We start from the raw sequence: 14,510 nt of genomic DNA, 5'->3' as shown, positions 1-14,510 counted from the left end.
CAAAGGTGTATCAGGGAAAGTGCCCACAACTTCAGAGCTGGCTCCTCATTCCTCCGGCGCCAGCACTTCTTAAAGGCAGTCACTTCTGTCCTGTCATCATGGCCCCCTGATGTGTCACAATAGAAACGGGCTCCAGGAGATTCCCAGGGGATTTGGGGAAGTTAAGTGCCCTTTTCTCTCGGGATCCCTCTGGGCAAACTCACCACCCCGGTGGTCTGCAGCTGAGCACATTAACAGCCGAACCCCATTAGCAGTCACAGTCAACATCTCGCGCACTAACCATGGGCCGTGCATTCTGTGAAGTGCTTGACACCAGCTCCCCATGTGAACGCTACTGCAATCCTGTCGAGTCGGCCATCCGATTCCTCCCGTTTTACAAATGAAGACATTGAAGCTTAGAAAGGTTAAGGACTTGGTTGGGAGCAAACACCTGTTTTGTCTCCCTCCTTGCTATTGAAGTAGAGCCACCGTGTAGACCCCTTTGGTGAGAAGAGAAGGGAGGGAAGCACTGATAAGAAGCTAGCCTTCTTTAGCATCGACGACTTCGCCACCTGGTGCATACTGGGACTGACTGAATGGCACCTAACGACGTGCCCAGTACTGTGACAGCCCTTTGTGCTGCCTGTCTCATATCTTGAAGCTGCACTACGGCTCCGTCTCTCCAAGACAACCCTCTTTCCTCTGGCGTTTACTGAGAGTCAGTAAGTAGAGCAAGCTCAAGCAGCTCTGAGGTGGTTCCATGATGATTTGAAACATGACTTTGTCCTAAAGGTAGCGCTTCTACACTCCCCACAGGTATGTAGGTTCTTTGGATTCTGATGTTGATAAGAAAAAGCAGGGCCCGGACCTGCTTCAGCTTAGTCCAAACAGGGGCTGCCTAGTTCAGACCCGACCCAAACAAATGGTTTACTCATGAGACATACATTGGTTCTCAATGTAACATTCTCAGCAGCCACATCACCTGGAAACTTGTTAGAAAGTCATTTTCTCAGGCCCCAGAATCAGCATGTCAACACTATTCTGGGGCTGCATCTCATGTCATCCTTCAAGAGGGATCCATACTAATTAGTAAAAGCTCGCCGGGACTCCTATCTAGAATGCAGGCCTGCCGCAGAGCCCTGAGACAACCGGGCATGAGTCCTAATGCTCCCCACAACATCTCATCCAGCCATTCATAAACCAGGCGGCCAGAGGGGACCGCAAAGGGAGAACAGGAGACAGAGGCTATGCAGGGCTCAGCTCTGACCCGGAACATCCTGCCTGGATGGTTCCCTCTACCCCCAGCTCTGGAGAGGCACTTAGAAAACTTTGAGGTGACAAAGGCACTCCAAGGCACAAGAGCACATGAGGATTGGGGTTCTGGGAGGAATGGGGCTTGTGGCTTAGGGCCCGAGGCAGGAGCATCCATTGCCAAGGCCGGTAAGAAGTATTGTTGTTGGCTTCTATCTGCATATAACTTCCCTGATCTCTTCAGTAAGAGTTGTTTACAGAGTGACTATATGAGTTAGAATCCACTTGATTTGAGTTCCTTGAATATGCCTTTTCCATTGCACATCACACCACGACAGATGTTGGTATTTGCATGTCTGCCTCTCCTCCTAGACCGCCATCATGTCTGTCTCTCTTACTAGACAGCGAGCTCCCAGCCGGAGACGGGGTTCTCCATCACCATGCTCCAGAGTCTTGGTCAGCAAGAAAGGGGTTAGGTGGTTTTATTTTAGATCAACAACAAACCCACGACTATCAAAACAGTTGTAACTCACATTCATCAGAGGCTGTAAATCTTTCTCCTGCAGAGTGGCTGACAGACTCCAACTGCTGACCTTGACTTTAGAGGCCCATCTCATAAACCTGTGCACCACTAAGCCTTTTGTTTGCAATTAAGTAGTTGAGACTAAAATAAACATCTAGTGGTGCATTGCCTCAACAATAAGCTAACTGCCCTTCAGAAAAATAGCCTGTGGCAGCTTGTCAGGCAAACCTACACTTGAGGTTTGTATCACAAAGGAATCCATCTGAATCCCAAGCACAGTGGAAAACAACTGAGCTGAGAGGGCCAGAAGACATGAGGGGCTGGAAGGGCAACTGCAGAGAGACCAGTTAGGGTGTCCGTGTTGTCTGCTAACAGTCTGTGTCATTCTGGTCAGTGCTAGCAAGCACACATGTCGTCTCCATCTTCCCTTACCTCTGCCCAGCTCCCTTCTTTGATCTCCAGCTCTGAGTTTAATCTTCAAATTGTAATAAAAATGGAAAGAAAACACGGTATCCATAGAGGAAAAATGTAAAGTAATCTTGCATTTTTAAAATAGGAGTAATAAAGAGCAGTAAAATTGTTAGAGCTATAATTCAATTTTTAAGAATTACCCTAAGAAATTAATAAAAAGCATCCACAACTTTTGACTACAAAGAAGTTTATAAAAAAAATTCTTTAAAATTTGAAGACAATCTGATCACACAGAAGAAAAAATATAATTAAAGTTCTATATAGTTGGTAGCTATTTTTAAATATATATAGAAGTAAAAATGTGGTATTATGTTCAAAATTATCAATAAAACAATGAGGCAGTGGTGTAGATAGGACAATTCTTATTTTCATAAGTCTTATTTTCATGTAGAAGGTTTTCTGTGGCCATTTCCTCAGGAGTGGACAGTCTGTCTCTTCTCTGTAGTCTGTTCTTAGTCTGGAAGCTCTCCTGAACCATCCACCGTGGGTGGCCCCACTGGTATTTCAAATACCAGTTATGTAGCTTCCAGCATCACCGCAAACACATAAGCCCCCACAGTAGGACAGACTGGCAGGCAAGTGGTGGTGACTAATGTGTGGCTGGCTCGAGCCGTGGCATTTTCAATCGCTTTATGTGCACATGGAAGTCGGATCTTGACTAGGAAAATCAAAGAAGAATCATACACTTGGATTGTGGTGCTCGTGTGGAATATTGAAAGTATGGACTGCCAAAGCACAAACACATATTAGAAGTACAACCAGAATGTTCCTTAGAAGAAAGGGTGGCGAAACTTTGTCTCACATGCTTGGGACAGGCTGTCCAGAGAGACCAGTCCCTGGAGAAGGACATCTTGCTTGCACTGAAAACGAGGCGCACACACAGCTGCGACAACGGACTCAAACACAAGAACAAGGATGAGGGTGGAGCAGGACTGGGCGGAAACGATGTGACGGCCCCTAAAGGCAACCGCCCCCTCTAGGCCAATGTCACGCATGCAGGGCATGCTGCTGCGTCTTCTCACTGGCTGTGTCTTGGGCTGCTTCCTACCATTCACTTTATACAGCGCAGGAGAAGGCACTTTTCTAAGATGCATCCCTAATGTCGTCCATTATTAAGGTCCCCAGGCGAGCTTCAGGACCTTTTGCCACCCTGCCCTTGTTCCCTACTTATACCGTGACCCTCTTCTGACGCGTGGGCACAGTGGCTGTCGCAGTGGACGTCAGCGTGGCGTCGACTGTGAGGAGGGAGCCAGCTTGAGCAGTGCTTTGTTCTGCTGGGCACAGAGTTGCTATGAGTGGAATCCAACTCAAAGGCATCTAACAACAGCAACACATCTGTATGAATATGCGTAAAAACTCCTGAAAGAAAACGTAGCAAAATATCGACGATGATGATACCTAAGAAGTCAGGTTTTGCTATTGATGTTTCCCATTGGCTTATCTATATTTGCTATGTACTCTGAAGTGACCATGTGTTATTTGTACGGCTTGCTCTAAAGCGAAACAAAGCAATGGTGAGACTTGCTGGGAATTAGCACCGGGTGCAATTGGAGAGCGGTTGTGTACTTGATTTCCCTGGGGCAGATGAGTAAATTAAACATGCAACCCAAAGTTGCTTAGAGGAGAGGCCCACGTGGTGATTCTGCAGTGCCAGGTCGTTCGTGATAGTGGCTTGAACACATAGTTGATGTAGGACGATGTTCAAAGGTAACGCTGGGCTTGGTGACTGATATATAAAAGTATCGGGAGAGTTTAGCCTATCAATCAGGTCAACCAGGAACTAAGAAAGATGGACTCCAGAGTATCCCACTGGCACTGGAAGCTAATATTGTCCACTCTTTTTTCAGAGGACACTTTTCAATGCGTGTGTGGAGGTTTACACAATTCTTGTTTTGGACTTCCTAGATCAGTATAGATTGAGGAGGTCAAGTTTTGCTGCTCTAAATCTTCATAAAATTTTTTGTAGTTTGGTCCGCAGGTTGCTGGGGAGAAAAATTTTTTTTGCAGTTTAAGATGAATAAATGGAATTATTGCTGTTGTTCTGTTTTGATCATCTAAGATTTTCCTTTTGACAATGAAGAATTCTCCATGTGAGCCTGGAAGAAATACTCATCAATAAATCAGAAGAAATGATAGAGAACATAATTCTTTTAATCCTGGATATCTCAAACTGACAAGTCATTAGAGAATTACAAAACTTACTAAAGGAGCAAAGAAAAATGAACAGCAGAATAATTTTAATCTTTCCAGTGATATGTTAATGTAATTCTTATTTGACTTATTCTTTGCTCTTTTCTAAAGGTTTGGCATGTTTTACCTCCTTAATGTATTCATCGTCATTTATCATTTCAGAGAAGCTCTGTTATGGTTCATTCCACCCTGGATTTTAGGGAGAAAGAAGTGAAATGAATACAGATATGACTTTCCACTGACTTCATTCTGTGTAATCACTGACCTCAGGGGGCACGTTATTGATCAACGCATGTAAGACAAGGTGGTTTCCTCAGTAACTGCGGTGCCGTTGGATGGTTTGACCTGAGTCAACTAGCCATACCCTTTGTAATTCCCACCAAATGGTTGAGTGGGACCATGCAAATAGTGAACCCATGAAACTGTAACATGGACATTGGTGGATTTTGCCATCCTGCTGGGTTTAAGGTGAGCCATTTCAGAAGCAAGAATGGGGAGCTTCACTATCAAGACAGAAGAGCTAGGAGTGGAACACATCCTTCATATCTCAGGATCCCTAGGATGAAACTCTTCCATCCAGGAAACATAGGGCTGTGACACTAGAGAAGTGGTGTTAAAGTTGTGCAAAAGCAGTAGCAACAGAGGAAGCACAACCAAGTGCATGAAACAGAACAGAGTGGTAGTGTTCTCGGACCATGGGACAAATATCTTTGGGCAGAAAGCTTACTTGTGGATAAGGTATCTCGAGGCATTTGCTCAGGGGAACTGGATTTGGTGACCCATGAACGAGAGCTAAGAGCCTTCAGGCTGAGGCTTATGGCAGACTGGTATGCCCTTTGGGTATTTATTGGCAGTGCAATGGGAGTTTTGCAACACTTGCCAAGTAGGGCAGAGGCCTAAGACCAGAGCGAGACATGACTGTGGGCATGGCTGAGAAGAATTCTATCTTGATATGATAGTTAGGTTTTAGGTCAACTTGGGTGGGCCAGGGTTCTCCCATTATAGTGTAGTCATCTTTATGATGGGTCATCTGTGAAGCAGCCAAGCAATTTTGGGGAGAATAGACCTTAATTTCACAACATGAATTAATTTAGCAGCCATTGTGTGCTGAGGTAAATAAGTCAAACACAAAAGGAAAACACTGTATGAAGCAACTCCTATAAAAAGTCAAAACACAATGGATGGATGGATGGATTGTGATAAGAGTTGTATAAGCCCCCAATAAAATGATTGATAAGAAAAAAAGTCAAGAATAGGATTGCACACAGAGAGGAACGGTCTTAGATCATTACTAGCACATGACTGGAAGGAAGGGAGTGCTAGATAGATATAGTTTTGCTGAAGACAAAGGCAACACCCAATACAGGGGAGGTCAGCACAATACGACCAAGACAAAGGAAGCCACTGAGAGGTGCACAGGCCTGAAGGGTCACTTAGTTAAAGGCAAGAACATCCATAGTCCTGCAACAACATGGATAACTAGACACATAGGTAAACATGTATGCTACATAGGTGAGGAAGGTCAGATGACAATACACCAGCCTACATATAGAGAGAGATATGGTGGTGGTTGTTTGTTTGTTAAAGGTTCACCAGGCCTTATTTTTTTGTCTTGCTTAAATTTCCAAATATCCCTCTCCCATTTCCCAGCCCCCCACTGCTGGAACAGGAATGCCGATGAGGGAAAGGACATAGGTCAGTGTGGAGAAGAGGTCTTGGGCTATTCTTCCCATGTCTTCACATTATGCGGAAGGGAACGCAAACATATTCAAATGTCAGACGGAGAAAGACAGGCAGGGGTTCGTGAAGGATGAACAAATTTGGGGTCTGCTGTCTCACACTGTAGCCTTCTTTTCCACCTAAGATCTTCCTCCTCCTGACCACACCACCAGTGCCCACAACTCTGACAACCACAAGGAAAACGAGGCCCACAGTGACTCCCATGAGGGGCTGGCAGACTGAGCCGAGGACTCCCATCTCAAGGTGAGGGGCTCAGGCAGCCCCTCATGCTGCTCATGGCACGTCTCTCTCTGCTGCTCTCCAGAGGGCACCGCCACAGCTGCCCACGTCTGAAAGGTTCGTTTCCCTGAAGGCCTGGTCTCCACCAGCTCAGTGTCCTGAGTCTGGTGCTCCCCGACTCGCTGCCAGGTCAGGGTGATCTCCGCAGGGTAGAAGCCCAGGGGCCAGCACCTCAGCGTGGCCTCGTGTTTGGAGACAGGGCGGTGGGCTACATGTGCCTTTGGGGGATCTGCCCTCCGCAACATCTCCTTCCTCTTCTCCAGGTAACTGCGGAGACCCCTTACACACGTGCCCTCAGAGTAGTCCTTCTCAAACTGCCAGGCAAACCTCTCAGTGGCGTTTGGTGAGCTGAGCTATCTTGTCTGTGGCGGTCCAGGAGCTCAGGTCCTCGTTCAGGGTGATAAAATTGGTGCCGTCGTAGCCCACTGCAGGTACCCCCAGCAGGCATCCATCCAGCTCCTGTCGCAGCCCCACATCACCTGAAGGATGTGAGACACTTGGTGGTGGTTATTTGTACATACTTATTTCAAAATGTTCCATGTATATGCACATACATAACAGAGCATAGAAGGGGACACAATTATAGAAAATAGTTCATATTAGGCCACCGGACATTGATACTGAGCCTCCGGACATGAAAACTAAGGAGTCCTAGGTCAACTGGCAACATATGGTTCATAAAGCTCATTTATCTGGTGAGTAGCATCTGGCATCTTACAGGGTGGGGATGACAAACTCAGAAGCGACTACTACATTTTTACATAAAACACACCCACAAAACACTGATACAACCCACCTGGTGCACAAAGGAAATTAATTCACGGTGAGGGGCGTGAGGAAAGCAAATTTTGCATGATTTGAAAAAAATGACATAATGCACATGTTGTTTTCATCAAATATGGCATAGGACATGGGAGGATGAGGAAAAGGGAAACTCAAGGAAGCAGCATTAGTCCTCAGAATGACATCTGTGCTGTCATGGCTGTAACGAGGTCTCTGCCGCTGTTTTGCCAATACAATTTGTTTAAAATCCCGCCTGCCGCTTCCAGGGGCATCGATTGTGGATCCAAATAAAATGAAATCTTTCACAAGTTTAGTATTTTTTTCTGTTTATTGTGGTTTTTTAAAATTAATATCAGGTAGGGTACAGATTACCGTTATCAATATTTTACAAAGTAGAAACCTGAGGCTCACGGTCCATTAAGCCTGAGATTCCAGATCCTTTGACTTCATATTCCCTCCTCTTTTCAGTGTCCAGATAATTTGCCATGTTGTTCTGTAATACTGAACAGCCCTGTGTGTTCAATGCCAGTCTTCGCACGGAGGTTTGACAGCACAGGCAGGCCCTTTAGCTCGTACCTGACAGATGCGACACTGTAGTGTGTTTGGAACATCTCCCCTCAAAACTGCTGCTTCCAAGTGAAGCTTTACCCCAAAGTCCATCTCTGCAGCTTACCAATGACCGTCAAGGCATGTGTCCTCCATTACCCTGGACTTCAAGGAGGACTTTGTGCCCGTGATTTTCTCTGGTGAGAATTCAGGAAATGCCTTTAAACTGAAGACTAGAATGGTCCTTTCTAGAAGTCCTATCCCAGCCGGGGACTACTAAGTATAGCAGTTCTCACAATAATTCATTGCTAAACTACTATAAATCATAAATACTTACTTATATATAATAAGATGAACACAGTTCTTACAGTGTGCTGACAAGAGAGGCAAATGCTTCTCCCCAATCATTTCATTTACGTCTCACAACAATCTCATGAGAAACTCTCATTACCTGTACTTTTTAAAGAAGAGTCTAGGATGAGGTAAGACCGAATAGCTTTCTTGAGCTCACAAATCCAATAAATGACCGTCAGAATTGAAACCCAGATCTGTCTCACTTATGCCATTATGAGGCTCTTAATATGCTCTTTAAATCATTGATTTGTGATGTCACAGTCTTTTATTAAAGCACCCCAAGAAGACTACAATCCTAAAATCCAATGTTCCACTTTTGGCAAATGGCATCCCTATTCCTGTCTTGTAGCTTCCAGTCTCACTTTCTTTCCCTTCCTCTAGCTCAGGGGAATCACTGAAGACACAGCAGAGTGCATTTCCCGGCCTGTCCTGCTGGGCATCTGTCAGATGGAGCTCTGCAGTCTCAGCCTCCTGGCTCCTGTCTGGCAGACACCCTAGCACAGCGGTTCTCAACTTGTGGGCCATGACCCCTTTGGAGATCGAATGACCCTTTCACAGGGGTCGCCCAATTCATAACAGTAGCAAAATTACAGTGATGGAGGAGCAACAAAAATAATGTGATGGTTGGGAGTCACGACAACATGAGGGGCTGTATTGAAGAGGCACAGCATTAGGAAGGTGGAGAGCTCCCGAGTCTAGAGTCTAGCACATGGATCTTGTCTGTCAAGGGAGATGCTGGGCATTGGTCCTCCATAAGGCACACACTCAGAACAGACTTCCCACGTCTGTGCTCCCCACCTCAGTCAGGTCCAGACCCCAACCCAAACTCATCGCCCTTGCGTCGATTCTGAGTCATCGTGGTCCTATAGAGGGGCTCTGAGACTGCAAGGCTTTGCGGAGCAGAAAGCCCCGTCCTTCTCCCTCCGAGAAACCAGCAGACTTGGACCACCAACTGTATGTTTAGCAACCCACTTTTTAGGGGTTCTCAAATTCCCACAAGTTCCTTTAGGTCTCCAAGATAGATGGGCACTTATGGAGCACAGAAAGCTACTCTCTCAGGTCTTAGAAGAGTCTGTGCAAACACACACATAACACACCTATAGGTTCTTGGATATGAGTATGCCCACCACCCCCTCCTGTCTGTACTAACGGCTTCATGTGTGTGCTACTCATGTTCCTGTTTGCCTTCACTTCAGTCTCCCACCCTTCTGCTGCTCCCCTCTATTGCAGACTACTCCCCGCAATCCACAGTCCATAGGCCCTCGGGCTTAGTGACTTCCATCTGGGATCAATGAAAGCCTGGAGTTGTGACTGGGTCAGGAACATAGGAAAGAGGAGCAATACCAATATGGGTCTCTCCTCCTCCGCACTTGAGGCAACATCTCCTCTTATCTGGCAGCCCCTCCCTCTGCATCCCCCTGTCTTACAGAGCAGCCACATACCTTACTAGCAGCTCTCACCTGCCTTCTAGGCTCCAGAGCACCACTTCACTTTGGCCCTACAGGTGGTAGCTACCTGTTGTTGCCAGTCTCGGGGGCCACTTTACCATCTGCCATTAGGTTGTTCAGTTCTCCCAAAAGCTTTGTAGCAAGTTCCCTATATAAATTCCCTCTATGGTAGGACCTAATGACAACTCTGTACTCCTGAGTAGATGCCAACTGTACTCCTGAGTAGATGCTAACGGGCACACTGTTCTGGGGAGGTATGCGGGTAGGAGTGAGACTAGAAGCAGAAATGCTGGGCAGCTGTTCTGTGGAGAGGGGTCTGAAGTGACTACACAAGAGAATCTTGATGTCATAGGAGGCACTTAGCTCCAGCCTGGCACCCTAAGTGCATTCGCTGAGCACCCCTAGCATGTGTAGCCCTTTCCTGACATGGGGAATAATTTCTCAGGAAATTAGAGCTCCCCATCACTTGGCTTTGCCCACGCCCAGCAAAAGGTGAAGCACGGCTCTAGAAGGATGTTCTACCCACTGGATGTCAATAGCACCAGATATCCAGTTGTGGTGAGTAAAAAGGTCCCCAGACAGAGCCAGTGTGTACAAGGTGGGCAATCTCTGAGTTAGGAGGAAGGACCTGTAGCTTAGCTAATGACAACACGTGTTTTCTTGGAGTAACCTCGGCACTACACACATCCCTGACGACTCGGGACAGTCCTCTGGCCATAGTGGGATGCCAGGATTCAAACCTCTATTCTGGCCACCCTGCTTTGGACCAACAATACTGAACTGAGGACTGTAATGAGAGGCAGGTAGGTCCCTGTGTCACCAGGGCCACCGCACTATTCCAGAAGGTGCCGCTCACAGATTCTAAGATGGAAAGCAGAGAAAATCCCAGGGAAATGTTTGCTTGTGTTTCGTTGACTATGCGGAGCCATTAGACTGTGTGGCCAATAATTAACTGCGGATAATGTTGAGAGGAATGGGGATTCGAGAACATGTGGTTGTGCTTATTTGGAACTTGTGCGTGGATCAAGGAGCAGTTCTGTGCACAGAACAAGGGGATGCTGCGTGGTTTAAAATAAGGAAAGATGTGCGCCAGGGTTGTATCCTCTCACCATGCTTACTCAATCTGCATGTTGCATGAATAATCAGAGAAGCTGGGTTACATAACGAAGAATATGGCATCAGGATTGGAGGAAGGCTTATTAACAACCTGTGATATGCAGATGATGCAACCTTGCTTGCTGAAAGTGAGGTGGAACTAAAGCACTTGCTGATGAAGATCAGGGGCTGTAGCTTCCACTATGGATTCAAAATAAATGTAAGCAAGACCCAAATCCTCACAACTAGACCAATAACATAATGATAAATGGAGGAAAAGTTGAAGTTGTCAAGTGTTTTGTCTTTATTGAATCCACAATTCATGGAAGCAGCAGTCAAGCAATCAGAAGACATAATGCAGAATTGCAGCTGAACGGATACATTGGGTGGCGTAAAATATGGCAAATAATAATAATCAGGGTTCCCTGGGGGGCAGGGTGGGGGCAAAGGGATAAAGAGGAGCTGATATCTAAGAGTTTAAGAAAGGAAACATATTGAAACTGGTGGTGGTAGCATTTGTACAATTATTCTTGATCTAATTAAAATATGGATGGTTACAATATCTGTAAGAGCTCCCATTTAAATAATTTTTTAAATGTGTTAAGTAAATCTGCTGCACAAGACCTCTTTAGAGTATTGAAGAGCAAGGATGTTACTTTGAGAATTTAGGTGCGCCTCACCCAAGCCATGGAGTTCTCACTACTCATGTGCATGTGACAACGAGACATTGAAGGGGAAGCACCAAAGAAGAGTCGATGCATTTGCATGGGGATGCTGGAGAGGAATGTGGAGAGCTCCAGGGACCACTACCAGGAAAAACCAATCTGTGTTGGAAGAAGTAAGGCCAGGGCACTCCTTAGAGGCAAGGATGGCAAGACTTCGTCTCACATACTTTGGACATGTGAGACTAGACCCTGGACTGGTCAGGAGAGACTAGTCCCTGGAGAAGGACATCATGGTTGGTGAATTGGAGGGGCAGTGGAAACCAAGAAGGCCCCTCAAGGAGATGGATGGACACAGTGGCTGCATCAGTGGGCTCAGGCACAGGAACCATTGCGAGAACGGCACAGGGCCGTGCAGCTTTTCCTTCTGTTGTGCACAGGGTCGCCATGCGTCAGGCCGACTTGATGGCACCCAACAACAAAAGCATGGAGTTATGTCGTGGCACAACCTTGGATACCACATTCCTCAACCACGTCTCTGTCTGAGACTGAGCATGTTGGAAAGAAAGACACCTAGAACTAGTAAACACTATATATGGGTCTGGAAATCATCAATCGCTGTAGCTCAGTTTTAAAATGGGAGACCACTTCCAGATGGTTCCACATTCTAACCCATTGAAACAGAACTTCAAATCTGAAAAAGCCTGAGAAAAAGCAAGGGAGAAAGAGAAAGGCTGTGTGGTACAACTCAATGAGTTTGAGAGGGCCCACAAGCAGGTTTAGATCTGAGTCTTGTTTCTACCACATGCAGCTCTTTCTGGCCTCTGTGAGTCTGCTATCTAGTGGCCAATCGGACATGACGGTCATTAATCCTGCCACGATGGATTGTGAGGACTAATGAATAAATCAATGACTGCACATGTGCATGGTACAGAATAAAGCCCAATGCAATTTTTTTTTTCTTTAACCTTCAGTTGGCTACCTTTAGGCTCAAGTTATTTCTTAAACTCTGTGTTGTTTGTTGGTCCACTAGGGAAATGACATAAGGCTTCCTATTTATTTGTCCCTGCGTGCTTCTTAAAGAGAGGCATTACATGGTCCTGTTATCCCCTTTGGGGTTGAGTAATTCAGCTATTAATGGTGGGTGGGAAAGAATCAGAACATTTAGAAAAAATGACTCAATTAATAGAAGTGGGCAGTTGCACCGCAAATTAACATCTCTGAAAACGCGGTCCACTACTTGAATATCTGGTGCGACCATTGACATTCCACTGAAGCCTGTGGATACTGTGATGCCAGTGCCATCTGTGGTCGCCTGGTTTGTCTAGAGAAACCAAACGGGTGACCCTCACAAGAACGAGTTTTATATCAAGAACGCATTCCAGTGTAGTTGAACTGAAGCCCAGGGATCCGATGCTAGCCAGAAACCTCTGAAGACTCCTGTAGCTGCAGCCTGAAGACACAGGAAGGGGAAGCAGGCTGCAGGTGGATCACAAACTCTGGGCGCAGCGTTGAGTGGATTCAAGGTACGTGGAAAGCTCCCAGGGCCAGCAGTCTACATGGGAACATTTTTAGAGCAGACACAGAACCCCAGCAAGTAGGGAGGGCAAAAGGCATTGAGAGAGAAGTTCTCACTGATGCTCTTAGAAAAGGGCCACAGTCCCAAGCAAGCATCATCCGCCTGGGACCTGATTAATAGGTTGGACTCCGCCCCTATACTTTCACGCAGGTTCACGTTGACATAAAATCTACCGGCCACACCATCTCTCTTTCTCCAAGAGCATCACTTTGCTCTCCCTACTCCAAAGGAGGGAGTGGAAGAACGCATGGCAGAAGACCACATGGCGATGGACACCAGGACTGAGGAGCTTGAGTTCTAGTCCTCCGTTTGCTGGGATTTGCTGTTGTTTGGGGTAAGTGACCATTTTACTCTGCTCCTCGCTTTCAAAGGGAGCGATGGAAGAGACTATTGCTGAGACCTATTCCAGCGACCATGCTAAATCGAGACTTTGATGTCAGTACTGAATGTTCAAGACATCTCTGGTCCAAGAGAAATTGGATGGACAAGGGCTTGCTGAATGGGCTTAATAGAGAGCTGTCTGGGCTAAGGAGCACTTGAAGCAGAAAGAGCACTCCTTGGATCCTATGATCACCACACACTGGAATATCCCACTGGCTACTTGAACTCCTGGCAGAGAGGCGTTTGGCCAGATACCATGGATTGGCTTTGTGTTCAGCTAAGTCCTGCTGTCTGGGGTGTTTCTCACCGAGGCCTAGCTGGACTTTTCGGGGGGTCAGGAGAGGATTTTAATCTGACCAGGCGGTGGACTAGTTGGCTCTGCAGTTTGTCAGGGGGGCAGCAGAACAAGAACCAGTTCTCCCGGCAGGGGAAGGGCTATTTGTTCAAGCAGTTATCTTTAATAACGCAAGCCCTCCTGGGACAGAGACTGATACCAGGAGATGTTATTTAGGCTCCCCACACACCCCAAAGTCACATTCTTTTAGGTCAGAGCTATGTCTTTCTTTTGCACCTTATTTAATGCAGATAAGCTCTATTTCCATAACCTTCAGGAATCCTATCTTTCAAGGCCAGAGAAAGAGAGAGCTCTTCAAATTACATTTTTATAGGGGTGTTGATGCTGTCAAACTGTGTGTCCAGATATTTCCATGCAAATTTAGGAAGAACAACTTTCCATCTAAAGCCTAGAAATCCAAGTCTTTTATGAAAAAAAAAAAACACCATCTACTCAAAATAAGGTGTGACTGGGTGATTTATTTTCATTATCCAAAAAAAGTGTTTCTTTATGAATTTGTTTACCCTGGAGTCTTTTTAAGTTGCAGCAAATTTATTCAATTCTTGTGTGAAGGGAAGAAAGGCAAAAGGATTGGGAGAGAGAGTTGAAAAATCACAACTAAAAACAACTCTGAGCAAAGAACCAACACGTCTATCAAGGATTTCCTTAACTTTTATCAAAAGATGTGCAAAGTCTCCATGCTTCCATCTCCTTACAAAGTGTGTGATAAAATTTGCACTGCTCATAAATGCTTTGTGGACTGCAAGTGGAGGGCTACTCTTATATACACTCTTGGGTATCTTGATTCTCTCCCTTCATACATTATAGAAATCATATAGGCTTACTTTATTCTTTTCTTCTAAATAGGACTCCACTTATGGATCGCCATATGAAG

At 45.9% G+C, this 14,510-nt stretch overlaps 1 pseudogene; it reads right to left on the bottom strand.

Annotated features, from left to right (window-relative positions):
- Window positions 1-6,151: 6,151 nt before the first annotated feature.
- LOC142446090 (patr class I histocompatibility antigen, B-2 alpha chain pseudogene) lies at window positions 6,152-6,909 on the bottom strand (annotated as a pseudogene).
- Between the last annotated feature and the right edge of the window lie 7,601 nt (window positions 6,910-14,510).

The sequence above is a fragment of the Tenrec ecaudatus genome, chromosome 4 (genome assembly GCF_050624435.1).
Source record: "Tenrec ecaudatus isolate mTenEca1 chromosome 4, mTenEca1.hap1, whole genome shotgun sequence".
NCBI classification, from domain to species: Eukaryota; Metazoa; Chordata; class Mammalia; order Afrosoricida; family Tenrecidae; genus Tenrec; species Tenrec ecaudatus.
The sequence above is the reverse complement of the archived record's forward strand: the minus strand, read 5'-3'. Positions and strand labels throughout refer to the sequence as shown.